General features: G+C 37.8%; 1 protein-coding gene across 1 annotated transcript in view; it reads right to left on the minus strand.

The window, feature by feature from the left end:
• Positions 1-21,003, minus strand: part of LOC141901473 (uncharacterized) — a 116,932-nt gene that overhangs the window by 94,893 nt on the left and 1,036 nt on the right. The window lies entirely within an intron of this gene.

Below are 21,003 nucleotides of genomic sequence, written 5' to 3' on the forward strand. Positions count from 1 at the left end.
GATCTAGTGAAATATAGCTGCGAAACACAGCGACATTTTCAAGAATCCGACAAAACCTTCGAGGAGTTATATACTCTTCCTCGACGATGCTGTGGCCAAAAATTCTTTTCTAAACTTCACTTGAGTTTGTCTTTTAGTTCATGTACATGGCCGAAGTCAGAATTTGCTTTGCATGCATCAAAAATGCATTACCTCTTTATGTATTTTTGATAGCGCGTATACAACAATATCAGTACCCTCAGCAATGGGACAGTGAAACTGGTGAAGACACTGGGCTGTCGGATTTATGAGTTACAAACTGGTAAATAATTTGCGTTTGAACATCTAGGCTTGAAACATATGTTATTTCATATTCTGAAGTAATGAATTCATCACATTTATTGCAAGGGATTACGCACCAGACTACCTCATATCACAAATTGTAGTAGTTTTCACAAAAAATCAGAGTAATTTGACTTCGAGAGTAGTGGTCTAATTGAAAATGAACTAGAAATGATTCTGATTATGAGAATATCTCAATATTTTTTGGAGTAGTTGAGCTTTTAAAGAGTATAGACTACTCTTAGATAGTAGTTGTAGTCAGGTTTCGATACAGAGGAATAGGGGCGGGAGTTGGTGAGACTAGTCATGATTCTATACCAGTCAATACGTGCGAATGACAGGTACTTGTTTATTATCGCCACCGATGAATGACAATAGACAATCGTATCCACATTATCCCCGATTACCTGCAGCGACAACAAATTGGGTTACAGTGGACATAATTACCGGACCCGTAGATATCTACCCGGCGTTACGCTATATTACAACTGACCATGCATTGAATACATCAAAACCATACCTCACGTCATAATTTACTGGCTTAGATAATGAGGACATCGGAGTAAAAAACTGCAACCAAAAATTCTCTCTTCCAAGATAATGGATGGGGAAATAGGTATTCCGGTCATGAATACCTCGGGCGATGCTCGCACGCTATCACTGAGATATCTGTCACACAAATACATGTTTAATACAACGAATACAATATCAATTGTAAACAGCACTAATACCAAAACATCATTATCAATGACAAAACTCTCTAGTCGTAGTTCCAATCAATTGGTTACATATTCCAAGACTGCCCAATCTTGTTCCAAAATATGCACGTAAAGAGACATTCATCGCGTACGATGATGAGTTTGGAGATCTGGTATCAGCATAGTATAGACACTTCGCTCTATAAGTGTGAAGGGCATGTGGACACTAATTGATGTATTTCTATACTTTGGTCATCCGTTTTGGGCAGAACTTCGGCCCAAAATGTGCGATACATGGTAATCGTATGGCAACAGGACAATAACCATTTACCGGTGGTATGCGAGATATTCTGATTTATCTTACTAGATGGACCAATAAAAAGAACGGTGGCTACTCCACTCGGCTATTAAATATGGCCAGCTGTCAAGCTTAACGGGGTTTGGGAGAAAATGGCCTGTGCATGCGCAAATATGATCGACCACAAATGGACATACGCCATCGTCTATACGCATGAGACTAACTTCCCTAAACTCTATCATAACAACCATCATGATAGAATGGTTTGGCGCGTGGATCATTACCAATAGCTCTGACTTCAACCTTGTTCTGAATAGGTCTACATACAAACCACTTGATCAGTTGAGCCATTTTTTAGATTTTTAGTTTGGGCGGACTCGTGTCATCCTATACCACAAACGCACCATGAGTGACTAGTCGTGGAGCACTCAAGTCGCCTATAGGGTATTATCAGTTGCAGAGGTACTCAGGTCGACTCCAAGCGACCAGCTGTAGGTCACCAGTGACGGTCGTTGGTGGTTGGTAGAAATGCTAAGGTCATCACAATGGGCATCTAATTGGCCATTGCACTAGTAGCTCAAAATCCAGCTGCTTGTGGTTGCGTTGACCTTTAATGATGTGACACTATCTATGGAAAAGTTCAGTATAATAGAAATCAGTATTCTAGATTTAAGACATACAAAATGGAGTCTGTTTCTTTTTGGGTATTAACTCTTAAAACAAATATGCATTCCATATCGCCTTATGTAGCATTGATGACGAAATGAGAGCCAAGTTAAATTAATGGTCATCTCACCACAAAACTTATATGTACGAAATAAACATTGTGGGATCTTCGTCATTTGGCAAACTTAGGACTAATCATTATCTGCAACAAGTGTGTACACAAATGTTACCCGAAAAACCATTAGTTAGGAAAGTTCTCTTGATGGCAGACAGAATTGATTCAATGTCCACGCTGACCACATGTTCACATGTTCACGCATCATATGCTGCTGAAACATTATACACCATATAAAATTGCTTTTCCAATATGTCGACAAAATTGGCTTCAAATTGGAAAACTTACTGATATGGGGCTTACCAGACCAAAGTAACCAGTAAATAGATCAATGTATCTGAAGAAATGCCAGCAATACTTATTGACGAGTAGCATCTGCACTAGTTTTTCTCACTTTTCAATTAAAGGACCAGAGCCGAGATCGTTTTCTGAATAAGAATGAATGTTTCTTAGTCTGAATTTACGTCAGCAATCAATTCTTAGCAATCAACTGGAGATGCATAAACAATAATTACTGAACAATTTCGGCATTACATAAAAGTGTCAGATTCATAATCAAACAGTCGTGAAGGGTCTGCACATACGGCATGTACTGGTCAGTGCACAACGCCGGTCATTCCCAATCAAGTTAAATCGCAGTTACTATCGGTAACGAACGCTGTCAAAATTCGGCCATCAGTCATGTGATTGATCGCGTAGTTTCACTTTCGATCGGCGTTATTTATCAATATCGGTTTTGACATCAACGTGCCCGACATGACGCAAACGATTGTTAAACCACTACGCAGCGTTTCAAATATGAGTGACCGATTTTATGACTAACTAACTGCGTGGCGCAATGATAGATGCGCGCCGTTAGTTACAGCCGCGCAAATCCGCACAAAAAATGCGTAGCTGTCAACAATGATGAATGTCGCGGACATTGTGGCGAGTTTGTTCCATTGTTGGAATAACAAGATGAGCGTTTACAATCACCACTGTCCAGACGTGCAACTAACGGCTCAAACAACCGAGCCGGATGTCAGCAATGAAGCGTGCTCCGTGCAGTCACAAGATTCTAGCGCCAAATGTGTGACAGCATTTTCATCATTCATCATTCTATACTATGGAGTAGCAATCAAAAACCAATTTGCTCCATTGGCCCCTGTTCGATAATCTACCAGTTGAAAAGACGTGTCACTCGTGAGAAAAACGTTCAATTTCAGGGATCAGTCTTTCATACACAATCAGAGACTTAAGATGATTATTGGACAAATTGGCCTCTCATCAGTTATCGGGAGCCTGGGTACACAGACAGACATAACTCCCAGGAATCTAGGTCAAAATCTTTCTGTTTGATATTCCACTTTTTGGCGTTACCTGTTGTAAAACTTTTTAAAAGTTTTTACAAGTTATCTAAAGTTGCCTTCAGGATGTGTGATTTCTCGGGACATTAAGTTAGCAAACGCAAAGTTGCTTACAGTTCACCAAACAGAAAAGGTACAACATAAGAAGCCAAACATATTCCACCATATGTGCAACATGTTACTTACACCCTTTAGACTATAGTTTATATACTTAGTTCATGCCTAGTAACTTGTCACTTGTGAATTTCAGGAAAATTCTACGCAATTTTTTTACAATTAACTGCATCACTGGTTTGGCTTACTACCAAACAAACAAAGTAAATATGGCTAAGCCTAGGCAGTTTTTTAATGCTACCATTTGTTCGAAATTGTTAATTTGACGGCAGCTCGGCAAGAATATTCACAACTTCGCCGAGCCAAATTCCAATGATGCGATAGAAAACATAGAAAAATATATGAACACGAAGTTATGTCTCATTCGAAGGTATGTGAAAAATGAATCAACGATATGAATTCGCCTCCGCGTGTTACATCGATAAGTACAATTCACAATGAAGATGATAATAACTATCCACAGGCTCGCTCAAGGACTGTTCATTAGAACAAAGATAACTCGTTATAATTCAGTGCTTAATTAGGTCGAAGAAAACTTTTCATCGCCTACATTTACTGATTACTTCAGAAACATTTAATGAGTATCACATAATCCCCCAAGGTGAAAAATGTTGCCTGTGGTGTTTTTACAAAGTTCTTCTTCGGAACATCAACTTCTATTTCACAAAAGATCTCTGATTCTACCTGCTTTTTATACGGACAACACCGCAGAAATATTCTGTTCATCATTTTTTTACGTCTAACGTGATACTCCCTCTCATTTCTGTACCAACCTGTAAAGTGGGCCCCCGTTTTAAATATCTCCTTAGAAGAGATATCACCGATGCCTTTGTACACGAGTGTATCAAAATAGCGCGCTGTCGAACACTCTTGAGCGGGAATGGCCTCGATGTGTTATTAACGGGAAAACAATTCCATTTTCGTACTTCCGATTGTGCATGCGGAGAGCCGGAGTAAATAACGAAGACTTTGCATACAGTAATTGAGTTAGGTTACCAGTCCGTCGTTTATCTTCTTGATCCCGTTACCCACGCCGAACAATGGCAACATTGAGCCGTAACGAAGTCTGAAACGAAGCCGGTTTAATCCGACCCGTGTGGTCACTACGAACCTCAATTGATGCGTTGTGTCAGCGACAAGGATTTACTATTGACATCTCAGACACTTTCATTATCACGACACTTAATACACCCTTTCGAGCTACGAAAAAAAACGCGATCGAGCCCTGGAATAGTACGCGAAAATTCATTACCCAACGTTTTATGATATTTTTTAAATACTCGAATGACTGGTAATGTGGATAAATTGGCCATAACTAATCAATATTTGAGTACTACGTATAAGACAATGGGATCAAGCAGATTAGTTGACAACGAATTAACTATCAATAACATGCGGCGCTGGTCAATCCTGTCAATTGGTGAAACTAAGCCATAGTCGACATCCACTGCTAGACCAATCTGTCAACTCTATTCATCCAAATAAATGACCATTTCGAAAATGCCTCTTTGCACAATTTGGACGACGATTAGGACAGTATATCGCTTGAACTAAGCACGTATCATTGATAAAAGCCTCGCTGAAGAGACTCCGATTTACAATCTGTCACAATTTCTATTTGCCACATTGCTAAATTGCTAATAAAAGAAAAACATATATTTCATTCGAGTAAAAATATTTCATCGCCGCACAGTATTTGACACTCGTTGAGCCACAGCCATTATTTAGTTCTTCGAGGGTAGAACAAACTTTTGTCCTGAGACAATTGAAATATTACCATCGGCGCGTAATTGAGCAAACGGCAGAAAATTCGGCGTATCACGACGCGCGCCGCGAGGGGATTTCAACCGACCGCAGTCGGCGTCGGGTAATTTTTACACGAAATCTTTATGAGATTTTTTGTTGACATGACTCATATATGAGGCAGCAGCCGCTATTATCAACACACTCTGTGTTAATTAGATTCCAGTAAAACAATGGATGCGTTTTATAGTTGACACTCGGCGACGTCCAGCTGGGAAATCATGAAATGGACGCACCATATTTCGACACCCACCAGATCGCGGCGATGATGATGCCATTTCTTAATTCATAAGCGTCCAGAATCTTGGCAAGTGTGTGCGTGCACCGATAACGCGGGAGTAAAAAAACAAATGAAGCTCACAATTAATTGCCATGAATGAAAAAATGATACAGAATCACAATAAAATAGAAATTGGTAACTTACAAACAATACCTCGTGAACTGCAATGTCAAGATATTCTGTAAATAATGGGGCTACAGTTGCTCAAATGATAGTTACAGTTAACCAAAGGATAGTTGACATAGTGACGATTAAGAGTTCATCGCTTACTATGGTATCTATCTGCTGGTTATCTTTAACCAACTTTTTGAGCAATTGACCCCAGATTAGAAAGATATCAGGAATCAACTGATCCAGATTAAGCAGGTTTAAAACTGTGTATATCGTTTTTGTGCAAGAGACCAGCAAAAAAGGATGCTATATTATTCATATAACACTGACTAATATCTGTACGAGGTCCACATAAAGGGTACCTTCTAATTGCCAATAACTCACTGATTCTATTAGAAGTCCCTGACTGCAATAAGAATCCAGCGTTTCCGATATCAGCTACTTACTTGTAATCGTTGAAGGTTGGGTTTTTTGATGCCCATGCAGCGAAAAATTACAGTATGAAATTCAAGACATACGAATATAACATATATCATAATATCAAAATGTAACTGCGGATTGACGAAACAATTCACAAGTTTTTTTTCATCATACATAAAGGATTCCTGTTACTCTATACGTTCTCCTCTCTTTCAACATCTACTAAGAATAGCGGCACTTGTCATAACATACTTAATAAACGAACAGGATACTCGCTTTTGTCAAGACACTCATTTATAAATTCATGATACGTATATCTTAAAACCACATCTTTTTTCTCGATCACGCGCGTGTGCGGACGCCGCGCAAAAACTATCGCTCGACATACAAAATGAAACGGCTTAGCTCCGATTTCTGTCATATTCCGCACCTCATGACAATCACATACGAGAAAAACGCCGCGACGTGGACAAAGTTTGCCGTCGAAGAATCACAGCGGCCATTCGCCTAAAACATCACGATCTTCGCAACGCACAAAATATTCATGTTTCCGGTCATTTGGAAAAAATGAAATGAAGTACACTCGTGTTCTGAGAATATATAATGTTGAGGGCAATCGAAGAACCTGAAGATGTAGATTGGAAAATGCTGCGTATAAGAGAAATTCATGTTTTGTAAAAGAATATGGTATGGTAAGTATAAGAAATGTTGGTCCATTTTGTATCAGGAAATATGAACTACTGGCAAAGAACACGTCCATGTACGTATTTGAGTTGGTAAAGGAAAAGGCTTTTGTGAAGATTTTTGTTGGAGGATATCAATTATCGAGAAACATCAATTATCCACTAGCGGACAGCAAGTGGCTTAAACAGATATAGAGAAAAAACAGTTATGGTTTGATTACATATTTTTCATGAACTATTAGTTGATCGTGCTCCTGTGAAAGTCCAGTTGGATAATAACTTTCAGTTGGAATCACCCGATGATGTCTTTATACAACAACATGTATTTTGGAGGTGAAAGCGTCCACACACATCACACCTCTACAGTAGAACATCATCCATGGATCAACAGCGTCGCCTGCAGCTTCCTGTCAGTCAAAGTGGTTAAATGCCGTGAAATTTCAAATCAATTTATTTGTAAATTGTCCAACAAGCCTTAAGAGGATTCAAATTCTAATGGCTTTAAAATGGATGCATGAAAGTGCTTCAGATGACATGTTCATCAACAACATCAAGACACTCGCGTGTGGATTCACGCTCAGTAATTGAGAGGGGAGCCACTAGCAAAATGATTTCGGATCCAATTTTTCATCGCCACATTTCTAAGTTGAACCGTCACATTACTCCAACTGTCGGAAAAAATATTCCTAACCTACGCATATCATGGGAGAAGAGATAGATACATGAATGCCGAGGAGTTTTAGGCCGGTCTTATTTCGCAACAACGTGATGTGGATATTTATGGGGGCTTGAATGGTGTCGATGGATGTATGGGATAATCCAGTGAAGGCGAGATGAGCTGACATGAGATAATCTTGTCAGGTCGTAGCAGACTGAAACAGTTAATCGCGCTACGGGCTCCGCACGAGACCTGTTGGAAATACTGGATCGCGTGCCATGTGACCCGAATCTTTCAACCAGTAATTGTAAGAAAACAATGACTTTATGATTTTGATGGACCACTCTTCAATTGATCTCAAGGTAATCAGCTTCTTTAGCGAGTCTCAAGTTCATGGACAGTGTTTTCATTTTATCGCCAGAATTGACCACCACTGCTGCTAACAGTGCTCAATCATTGAAGTAGCCATGGTTATCTAACCGATCTAACCATCATTCTCATGCACAATGGTCAACACATCAACTTGGCTCATCAATACCGAGGCAACAATCCAAATATATGAGGTTAAAGTTAACTAGTGGCATATAACTCCGGCTAATGGCAATGATTTTACCAACACTCTAATATCGTCTTATAATATTGGACCATAATGTATCAGTTCTACCAAAAATTGAATCCCATGAGCTTCGACCATTCCGTTGTCTCTCAAATAAGAAGTTCCAATTCCCGGATTTTGTACGATTGCTGCGATTACTATACCTGGATCCACGACGCTAGAAACACAGGTTGCCCATCCACAGTATGAGTAGATCAGGTGACGATTGACCGAATCCTTGACCGCTGAATCGTTATGGATTTTTTGATCAATAACGCACTCACAATTGACACTTGACAGTCAGGAATAGCCACTAGTCGTCCATTCGTCAGCCAATACACCACACAAACCACATGACACTTTACTAAATTTAATGAATCGCTGAATGGCTATCTCAGATGACACTGATTAGTGCACAAAGTTCATGATGCAATTATGGAGGAGAGATAAAACAATTCTATTCTACTTGAACTGTGTGATATTTTCAGTCAGGGTTTGCCTCAGGGCCACCCTCTACCACAGGTTATATCATTACCCCATTCCATAAATCGATGGGTTAACATTAGTCTTCAGAAATCATGAATAAAAGCTAACTAATCCTTTTTACCACAAAAGCCTGCTAAAATACTAGTTTCAACCCCTGTGGTTGCTAAAATACTAGTTTCAACCCCTGTGGTTATTAATTAAACTATCAGCCAATTAAAACCAGTGTTATACAACAAGGCCAAAGAGTCTGTGAAAAACAGACACAAAGCCAAATATGAATTGTTCTGCAATCAAAACCTATAAGAAATATTATTTGCTTTTCTTCTTCCAGCAAGAAATTGAAATACAATTTGCAGAAGTAGATATACAACAATGATGTGTAATGTGACTGACTCATGAGATCTTTTGTTTAGAACGATGCTGGAGAAGCATCCTCGATCCTCAAAGCAACCAGTTTACAGTAGTCAGCTGAAGCTGGGGAGCCATCTTTCAAACCGAACAGAAACTATGAACGATAAACCACATTCTACACGAGCAATATCACCTTCATACGAAATGGTAAATCAGGAGATATTTTCAATTCATGAAAATCTTTTTGAATTGATTCGTGTTGCTGCTTTTTTTAATTGCATTTTGTGAGATGGAGACTGGAATCAACAATTGCTAGCAATAGGCAGAAATAGTAAATTCAAATTGAGCCAAGTCGTGAGATGTTTTAATGTTTATTAGATTGGCAAAGAATTAATGGTCGATTTTATCATCGATCTGGCTGAATGATCGGGAGTTATTGGCGAGAATCGCTTTGATCTAATCCAGATCACTATAAAACACATATAAAGACGAGGCAATAAATTGTCTGAACGACCATAGCGTTTTGTAGATCAAGGCCAGTGACCCTCGTAAAATACAGACGCGCAGAGCAACCAGTAGCAAGCATCGTAGGTTATCACAAACGAACTCTCAGAATCAGCTGGTTGTGTCCCCCGTGATGGCCGGTTGAGACTTGGCAATTAACCCATATCATCGTCATTTCATGTCGGTAATAAAATTGTCTCAAGAGTCAATGTCAGAAATTTGATGACGACAGGAGCAGCAATCCAGGGAGCGTATTAGAAAGAAATTGTGTTGATACACTGTCTGAGTTGCTAATTGATTCTGATGAAAAGGCTACTAGAACGAAGCCGACCTGTGACGGGAATGACAAACATAACGAAAATGTCAGTACAGAATGTAGATATCATTCATTTCCATTAATAAAACCATTATTCGTCAGTGAAAGAAGTAACAACTGACAGAGAAACCGACGTTTTAGTCTCGATTACGATTCAAGAAAAGACCTTGAGATCTGTTGGTTTTGAGTCAGCTATCTATACGCAGCATCCACCCACGCCTCACACTTGAGTCATTCAGTCACATCTAGAATGGCTCCCGTGAGTAACGACGACACCACAAAAATTCAGTAACATGTTCAATTTCCATCAGTTCAGTCTCAAAAACTGAATATTGGGGTTATCAACTTACATAACCTCCACCCACGCCTGATGTTCGGTACCTATGAGTCGGATAACCTCATGAAAACAAATATGATATATCACCAAAAATCTATACCCGAGAATAACATCTTCATAAAAAATAGAAACTTTTCTCAGTTCCGATGAGCAGCCTAGCCCTGGGAGATAAGAGAACACTCCCCCATCGACACACATGAACTATTTCTGAATGATCGTGAATAGTAAATAGAGTACTCACACCCCGAGATTAAGAGTGAGTAATCATCTTTTAGTCGTAAGACTCACGCATGAATCTTGTTAGCTGAGTTCATTCATAACCTTTACACATGAGTTCACCAGCAGCTACAAATCAGCAACGCATCACAGTTCGTTCATCTAGAAATTCACAGGTCAACTGTTTTAGTACTTCAGTGAAATACTACGATCCCCATGAATTTCAGTCTTTCACATGCCCCTCTAGCTCATGCGTTCATCTTTTGTCGAGTGTTGTAATCTGGAAAATCACATACATGGATGACTGTCTAGGAGATTTGGTCATTACCAAAACCCTTCTAGCCCTACATTCATGCCAAAGCGGATGATCATAATCAATTCTGGGATGGGCATGGAGAATACTTATTCCCATGAAATGGTCAGATCACCGACAGTCACAGGTAATGAATTGATGACCCACCAACGGTATAAGACAAAAGAAATGAAAGCAATTAAAAAACCAGTATAATACCATTATCGGTATATCTGCATATTGATGTCTCAAAAATTGAATAGAAATTAGGTGAAACATTTGCTGCATAATTTTAACAAAGGTTTACTTCTGTTTTATGTCTAGTTTAGAGTCGTATATGGCGATCCTTCAATGTCATAAAGCGCTGTTTGCTAATTACAATCTCAACAATGATTGTTTACAAAAGGAGGACGATTATCATTAATGTTTAGGGAATTTTCTTGTAAATTTCCAAGGTTAATCAAATGAGTCCATCAATCAATATAAAATTTGGACACAAATTTGATTTATTTGTATATCAAGCCATTCCGGCAACCATTAAAAACTTTATATGGAAAATCCAGAAAATATAAAACCCATTTATTTGAAGCTACAGAAAAAAATAGAATTTTGGTTTTGGGAGCATGAATCATTCTTTCAACAATTTCCATGACTTTGGAGCAAATGCTGGAAAAAACTACATCAACATGCATACCCAGACATGACAGAAGTATCTTGTAATGGGTAGAGTTTAAAGAATTGAATGAAGAAGAAAAGTACAAACAAAAGTTTACAGACACCTGGGAATTAAGGTGTAAACTAAGTAAGAAGCCGTTGGGATGTAGTATTTGTAGTAGTATTACTTGTAGTTTGAATAAACTAAGGTAACTCCATCGGACAGGTACACCAGACGTGAGTTACCCATTCTAACAAGCCTGTAACATCAAACTAAACAGTAGTTCATGTAACTAGTAATAATACACTTAAAAAGAAGCGAATATTGTGTATGAGGTGTAAATTTACCATCAGTCGTTCTATAAATAAAAAAAAAACCAACAAATACCGCGAATGAGATTGTGGTTGCGTTTGTTTTTTCTCATGAGTAAGAAATATCACTTGACACAGAAGTCCAATGACTCAAATCGATTGGCCATACGATAATACTCGACCTTTATCAAACAGTACGAAAAAAACCTTACCTGCTTCTTGGAAGCCGTGGTGATAATTTTCATAGCAGTGTTTCTGTGAATAGCCACTGGCCATTTGCGTAAGTAGCGATAACATGACTACTGAACAGTTTTCACATCATTCACGTGATGACCGGCAGTGGTATATGGTAGGGTATACGATGCCAATGATGCCGCCGTACGTTTATAAGAAAAATATTTATTCCCTCCAAAACAGGTGGTTAGCTGTGCGATAAATTATCAACTACTCGCGGAGAAAGGTGTTCGAAAGATGCCGGAGAAGTTCATTGAAGAAGGCATGGGAAAAACGGCTCATGAGTATTAAACTGAAGCGCATCTCCACGTGGGAAATGTAAAAATATGTTATCATCGAAACAACTAGTGATATAGTAAACATTACTGACTTAGATGTTATCGGAGATATTTTTCTTGATCTGAACTAACGATTTTCTCATCCAATAGCTGTAAGATTATATCCTAGATCTTACAACTGTTTACTGTATCAACTACTGGGCATTAGAACCTATACAGGGTTGCATATGGCAGTAGTTCAGTACCCTCACCCTTAAAGAAATATCTAAGAAAATTCACATGTTCTTCCCATGTATACATTATCTTTCACTTGTATAGGTATCTTTCATACATTCATCTTTGTTTACTTTGTTGTTCTTTCCTTTCATAGATGTCTTTTCTATATACACGTATACACAAACAAACATGAAACTCAAGAGCCTTCAGTATTTATACTGCATTTTCTAATGTCTGTCTAACATCTTTTTACATTAAGCTAAGTCCAAATACTGAAAAACTACAGATATGAACAATACAGACTACCTTCATTTCTTCAGTAGAGAAACTAGAGAAAGTAATTGTAACTCGAACTTTGAAGGTGCCATTGATAGCAACTTTGAAGATGTCATTGATTTTGGCGAATTTTGAAAAATAAATTTAAGATCCAATGTCAATGATAGTTCATGAGGTGCAGAGGATATATTCTGTTCTTAATACTGTTTGACAACAAGAGTTTTCTAAACACTGTTCCAAGAAAAACTGAAGGATCCACTAGTGAAGAACTTGCAATGGAATTTGTTTCTGCGGTGCAAGATGGTGGCATGGATCCAATTTTCCTCTGCCAAATTCGCGCCATGCTTCCCACACCAAGCGTTATCTAGTGGTAACAGTTAATACGTAAACAATCGTTCTATTTTTTTGAACGACTCAAAGATCAGTTCAATGAGATGAAGATTAATGACCAAATGTTATTGAGGCCAGAAGGCAACATAACTTAATTGCAGGATGGAAACATGTTCTTATTAATATTTCACTTCTCAGAACATACAGTACAGGTCTCTCGAGGGTGCAAGAAAAACCTCAATTATTGTTTACTTCAGTATTCAGTATTCAAAGTCATTCTCATCGTTCCGCTACTTTTGAGATGAACTCCGAACATACTTCTATGATTGGTGCAAGTGGTAACGATCGCATTGTTTCCTCGTACAGAGCTGCCGATCAATGACAAAAAGGGCTCCGAGGTAAAACCCATACCACAAATAATCAGCATACCAAACTGAAGTCAGGTTTTCAACCATTTATATCATTGGAGAAGCTTCAGCTGCCATTTTTTACGCATTAAACTCACCTACGAAAGACAAGCTAGCTAAGATTTATGAGGGTACGCAGCGTGAGAAAATGGCAAAGTCTGCCCCCAATGAGCCATGCGCAATTGGTTGAAAGTGCGCAACATTTTTCTATGTGTTTTTACATGAATTAAGAGATAATGTAGACACCTGATAGCAAAACGAGATTGCCGAGAGCTCACAGCTGCCTTGATCTGTAGTGAAGCAACAAGTTGCCGATGAAACGATCTCGGCAGTTTCCCACGCTAAAAACGCTGAAAACGAGACTAAAAAACCTGCAGCATCGAGGACAACGTTGTTGTAAACCTCTCTACCTGACCCTGCCAATAATACGAGCTACAGAATCGCATTTCTGAATGAACGAACGTGTATTTTCTCTCATATTTTTTCTGTGTCTGAAGCATGTCTTGGAACTACTATGATGCATATATTTGTAACGTAATTTGTATTCGTAAGTTTGTAGTAAGTAAATGTTGTTCAAGCGAATAAATATATCTTCGTCCACCACTCCTTCTACAGACGAAGACTTGTCCATGAAATATTACTCAGTAGTAGATAGGTAACTTCTGCAGTGAATTCCGAGTACAATATGGCTGATACAGATAGTGCTTAAAATGTCCTCAGAGAGATATTATACGAGACAGACGACTAGCTGATAAGATGACTTAACTGCAACACTAATGAGGCTACTAAAAGACAAAGCTGAACGACGTACAGATTTCGGAAGATTGGAAGAGCTTAACATCAAGTACAAGTTCCAATCAGTCTCTGCAACGTTTAATAGAGGCCTAAGTGCAAAATGTCGACCAGCGATCAAGATCTGAAGGACTAATATTTTTGGTACCTTCTAAAAGCAACAAACCAAATTTGATAAGCTTCTGTGCCGGTATGCAGTATATGATCTCGTCTATAAAAATTTTTTCGTTGATATTTAGAAACTTTTCTAACTGAACAAGGTCATTAACATGTTCACGATGATAATGAACGGTTGCAAAGTCATCAAATGAATCATCCGAATTTTGAACGAATCTGAAGATTCATCTTAAGAAGCCTCGATTCTAATAAGCAGTTGATAAATGATGCAGCGGTCCATCGGTGCAAGCCGATCAATTAAAGAAAAACCGTTCAATTATCGATTATTTCTAGTTCTACACCGTTTTCGACTGTGAGAAAGTAACCTGCTTGCTTTTCCCAGGTACATATTTATAGCCACGCACAGACAGGTCAAGTCGAGTTTTACACGAATGCTGCGCTGATAGTACATTCGCAGACAAGATCTCAACTCCCTCGCAAAACTCGACGGGCAAAAATAAAATCAACCACCTATCAACCATAAAAACAATCATCTAGTAATTTCAGCAGTTCATTGAGCGCACGCATGCGTACCGTGCCCATGTTCGACTATTTTGAACAAGATTAAGTATGCTTCAAAAAATATTCACGATTTACGATATAATTTTTGTGCCATTCATACACAAGCAAAAAGAGAGCCCCGGCAGGCACGTAATATGACGCCACATGTACGTAAAACCTGTTTGAAGTGGTGCGCGCCAGTTCGCTCTTGAGCCCAGTGATATAGTCACTGAGTAATGCAGTCACTGATAGTACCTGTTACAAGTGTAATGATATTTCTAACTATATCGATAAATGTCTATCATTATAAAAAATACTTCTTCTGATGCCAAACATCTTTTTGATTACAAGTTGTTGTCAGTGATAAAAAAGCTCTCGGTAGTGGTGATATACGCATTGCTTATTAAGATAGTGTCAATAACAATGATCCAGGGATTATCTCTCATTCCAGGAAATGTTTATTTTCGTCTTTCTTCAGTTGGAAATAAATCATGACTTGGTTAAAAGAAGATAAATGAATTTTTAGCAAAAATTCTTCGAAATATCAAGACCGAATTTGACTAGAGTTTAAATTGAAAAGAACCTTTATATTTTCCAAGAACAAATATGAAAAAACTTGAGTCAAATTGTGATATTTCGATTAAAAAAGAACTTGGATGCTGAAGTTTTCCAATAATTCTAGGCAAAAATATCGTTTGGCCTCTCTCTTGCGCAAATGGAGGAAAAGAAAACCCAAATTCACTAATAATGCCGTGAGTAATACTTTTTATTACAATGTTGAACAACAAAGATTATTTTCAAGAAAAATCTATCTTCGTCTGAACCTAACCCCTGTAGGCCTGATCTTATAGACTGCAAATTTTGATACGAAATATCGGACAAAATTCTAAAACGCTATATATGTACCCAAATACATGTCTGAATCAAACAATCATTGAAAATGAATAAACTGATAGTTAAAAAGAACATAAAAAGCAGTACTTACAATTGTTTTCGATGATAATCAGTAAGTGGTATCCAATCAAATTGTAAATATTCTCGTGTAGATCGTTTTTACGAATACGTAATTAGATTATGAAAATATTGCGTAACATTTACATCAGCCTCACCATCATGAAAATCATATTCAAATGTGATGACATAATTTCCAAATATATCCACCAATCAGATGCGAGAATTTGCAAAACTTAATACCCGATGAATCCTAATTTGCCAGGCAATTGTTGTGCAACTTTTTCCAAATGAGTTATTCATGAATATGTTCTTTTTTGCGAAGTTTTTTTCCGTAAAACAGCGACATGGATGATTTTTACTGCCCCTCCTCGCACATCATCATAACCCCCGTATTTATCCGAGACTGTCTGAACAGTTCCGAGGTCACATGACCCCACTGGTATCAAGTATGTGTATTCTCGCTACAATAATAATAGATACTTACCTTCACTTACCTACGTACATATCAAACATTTAGAAACAAGATATCATCGTGTACCATAATACTAACAAAGCTCTAGACTGTACCTGACTCCAGTCAACCAATGCCATAGAGCGATAGTTCAACAAGACACATGCCCAATAGGGGCTTAACGGAACCCTAGTGCCAAGAAATCTTCTTTGTATTGTAGTTTTAGTTTGAAAAGCAAAATTCCATCATAATTCAAGCCCAAATCGATTAAATTTTGGGACAACTTTATAAAGTGTAGTTCATAGTTGAAGTTGCGTAATTGACATTAGGCATAGATTTACAATTTAGCTAGCAATTACCACGCCAAAGAATTCTAAAATGTAGATTATTCAGAAATATGACAGATATCTATAAACTCCTGAAACAATGTGGGGGGTATAGCCCGAGAAGAAAAACGTTCTCTTCAAAAGATCTCATAGCACCCATTCACCCACCCTCCCACTCCATCAAAAAGAAACAAACCATAATATCTTCATTTCGTATCATCGCTGTCATATTTCATAAGTATATCGCATAATTTGCTTTTAATAAATCATCGAGTCTCTTACTACCTCATAAATTTCTCTCTCTTCTCTCCAACGCCGCAGAAAACCAACAGATAAACACTGAATAGAAATAACACTCATAAAACTGACCAAAATATCTCCGCTGTAGTGAAACGGTTTCGAAGAAACAGTAGCCAAGCAAATACGTCGGTAAATAATTCAGTAGTTATGAGACCTCTTTAGAGAAATAAAACTCTAATAACTTGAAATAATTCATAGCCGCAAGAATTAATGGGCTCAACGTTAGACTCTAATGGGAATCTGCCTAGTGGGATATTAAACCGGCTAATGTCATGGGGTGAAGTAAAACTTGTTGTAACGGTTAATTTTAGTTTCTTCTTTCATCAAACTGACCAAATGAACCATGTAGAATCGAAGGCGGAAATATTTTGCCCGATTCCTCAACTCTCTCTCACTAACACAAGCATATATTCATCAACTTCAGGTCTATATATGCTTATTCTAAGGATAAGAGCCCGGACTCATAGCAAACCGTTTATACCACCTGTACCTACGAGTCAATTCTAAAACATCATATCGAAAATACTATATCCGCGATCACACGGAGGCGATTTGGCCCGGATCAGGCCCAAGTCAAATTTGACCCGTGCCTAATAAAACTTGCTCATTCGATACTTAACAATGCTCAAACAAAGCAAAGTGCTAAAATTTGGCTCCATTTTTTTGGTCTGGTCAAACAGGCCCATTGGCACCTGTGTGAACGGTTGTTCCAGGCCTAATTTGGCTTAGGCCAAAAAACACTCGCATGATTTCAGCTTATGTATTTTCTATATGTGAATGAAGAATTGTTAGTACTGATGATCACTGAAAAGATCAAACCTTTAGCAAGTGATCTATGAGCCAAAAAATTGCAATACTTTTTCTTAGATTTAAAACATCGATTTTCAATTCGATATACCTGCGTATAAATTTGCAGATTTCTGAGAGGATACATACTTCACGATAATGATGTCGTTTTGAACGAATACAAATTTGTGATTAATACTTAATAATAGAATCTAATAAACCGATCTGTATTTTACACCTGCGTAAAGTTATCCGCATCTGAAAACTGAAACGGCAACTGTAAGGAAAATCTTGCGGCAATGAATGAATATTATTCGTGCAATAACACGACAGGGGCAAACAATGTTTACGTATGAAAACCTTACAAATTTTCCCAGGCTTCAGGAATTTTACAGGTAGTCGTGGGGTGTGCACGGCGCGCGAGTAGTGTATGCCGAGAAACGTGGGAACAACGCGAGATCATCAACTAAACAGATTATCAGCGTTAAAACAATCATTTCCGACGGTAAGAAAGAGAGATTCTATCATCGTTTCTTTTAAGAGAAACACTAATTCCGCGACTATGTTGTGCCTAGTAAGCAACGATCAAGATTCAAAGCTTTTGTATTGTAGTTTCTGGGCCACACCTCTCGAGGCGGCGTATTATTTTACGGCAATGACGGTACACCCACGAGATGGATTAAAAAGAATCCCATCAAGAAGCTGCCGATACCAAAAATAACTACATAAACTGGGAATTTCAAATAATATGAAACAATGCTCTTTCCAACTTCATTCTTGCGAAATTTAACTCATTTTAATATAACGTTGCTAAATTTCGAATCAATTTCCCTAATCTAAAAATAACCATTTCCTCATTAGTAAAATATTGGGTTTGTCTTGAAGTTACTGAATATCTTATTTTCAAAAATTTTTTCTAAGATGGTTTTAATAGCCTAAAGCCTAGCCACCTGTGACTAGCATCTGTTTACTTTACCACCTTCTAAGTTGGTAAGCGCAGTTCTTTTCACAGGTATCAAACGAAAAGGTGCTTCACCCCATAAAGAAGTATATCACCCCGTGCTGGCAAATGCAACAAAACCAATCACAGTTTTACTTCGATTAAAATACCCTTTAATATTACCAGTTTATCTTTCTTTCATTGTTCAAAAATACATATTTGCAATGAACTTCGGACACATATTCTATTTAAACCTAATCTGGAAATCGATATGTATGTATGTAGACTTTAAATCTAGGTTTATAAAAAAAGAATGAATTTCATCAGGTCTCAATTCATCCAGATTATTTAACTATACTCTTCCACAAACCGCTAGTAAAGTTTAGATTCATCATCATTTATTCATTAGTGATAGAGGGAAGATTTTGTGGATTAATTGTAATTTATAAACGCTCCAAGGGGTGATAGAGTATTTGGTAGTAAACGTGAGGCATGGGGTACCATAATATCCGTTGATGTATGAGGTTTGTATGTAAAAATCTACGTAATTTCCAACCAGAGTATAGATTTGTAATGCATTTTACACACCTGGGAGCTTAACCTGATTTCACCACTCGTGTCAGCGGTAGCGCTACCGTTTGTTACATTACATAACTAATAGCAGGGGTTAGATACGTTTTTCTCATTTTCAACATTTTTAGTACAAAAAATCTTCTTGGAATTTTCAAACCAGAAAAAATTTTCAATCACATGATCGTATCAGAGGAAATGTCGCAAGGTAAATGCTCAGTGAAATTACTGAAAGAAGCTTCCTCCCAATTTATCATCAAGTTTCAGGTTTTTATTTTCGGGCTTTAATTGTAATTTGACGTGTAAGAGAGACGCCTGATCCACTCAAACTGCAAGCGCGCCAAATATTCATTTAGCTAAATGCGAATAGAAAATAGAGATGATCGTCGCCATGATTGAGTTTTTATGCGAGAGTTCCGCGAGTGACGACGATGCGATAAACGACGTTTGAATTGAAACCAGGAAATAACTGATTTAAACGTGGTGGGTGAGAGAGATAGACGACTAACTATCGGGTACGTAGCACGCTTCACGTTCACGTACCTAATCATCAAGCATTTTAGGTAGAATATTGAAAATCGATCGACGCACGCAACGCAATCTTTTACCCTGGAAAATAATCGGCAGGCGCACACGTGAATGAAATACTTGAATTAAATGGTATAGTTTTTTTTCACAATACGCGCAGCTTAATGAAACAGCAGATTCTGAGTGCAATAACCCTCGATTCTAATAGCCCTTGATAATCTACTGTAAAACAAATACCTAGAAAACTGATGTACGGTGTACGATTAAAAAGACATGTAGACTCATCTAGTCAAATCATTTGCTCAAGAACCAAAATATATTATTTCTCGTTTCATTTTATGCAAAATCTCTGGAATAGACCGATCTATCCACACATATAAGTTGAAATTCTTAAATGGAATATGAAAGAAAATGTTCAGTCAGTAATTGAGAGTAAGACCCTCAGTAACAACTTTCACATTTCTTCGTGAATTCAACCAACTAAATTGGTATTTCACAGGAAAATAATACAAAAGAGTATGTAATATATTTAGAATATTATGAACAATCATCAGAGGTCAGAACATGCAGTTTCTGGATGACACTAAATATGGTTAAGTTACTGAAAGTGAAGCAATAACACAGATACGAACCCAAAATTATCAAATAAAGTCCACTTCAACATTTTCTTTTTTAATAAGGAAGCAATTGTCCGAGGAAAATCCATCCGACTGGGGATGCACCAGTAGTATATATATCCACAGAATAAATGAGGTCTGACACCGTACTATAAACCGGTGTATCGTAGCGATACGTAGCACTATTATACAGCAGATACACTCAAAACAGCCGATAGCAATCACCAATCATCAAACTATTCCTACCTGCGTACTGTTAATTACACTAAATTACCCCGATACACATTTGGAACCATCAACTGCCTGCAATATTTACTGCTCAGTTCATTCGATACGAAAGATAACTTCAAATAAAATTCATTTCCGAATGGATTTTTGCTAAATTTTTAATGCATTCATTCAGTAAGAATGTCAGTACACCCCGATGAGTGTAGGATAGCTGATTCACCTGTGCAAATGCACAACAGGTGGACTAGGATAGGTTTAAGTCTGAATTAGTGCAGCTTTACTACTACTAAACCATTTTTATCATTAATACAGTGCAGGCAAGTAACCCAGTCTGACACCAGACTAGTCAATAAAATCGTGGTTTAAAATTCTAAAAAAAAACAAAACATGATTTACAGCTAGTGATTAACTCTTATTAAACCACAGCTTATAAATGGTTTTTTTTTCAGAATACTCATCAGCGTCTTACCCTACCTAATGCCATTGCCAGTAGTACATACCGGTATTAGCGACAACTCAAAATGCTCCCAAGTCCCA

Source organism: Tubulanus polymorphus, chromosome 3 (assembly GCF_964204645.1).
Source record: "Tubulanus polymorphus chromosome 3, tnTubPoly1.2, whole genome shotgun sequence".
In the NCBI taxonomy this organism is placed as follows: Eukaryota; Metazoa; Nemertea; class Palaeonemertea; order Tubulaniformes; family Tubulanidae; genus Tubulanus; species Tubulanus polymorphus.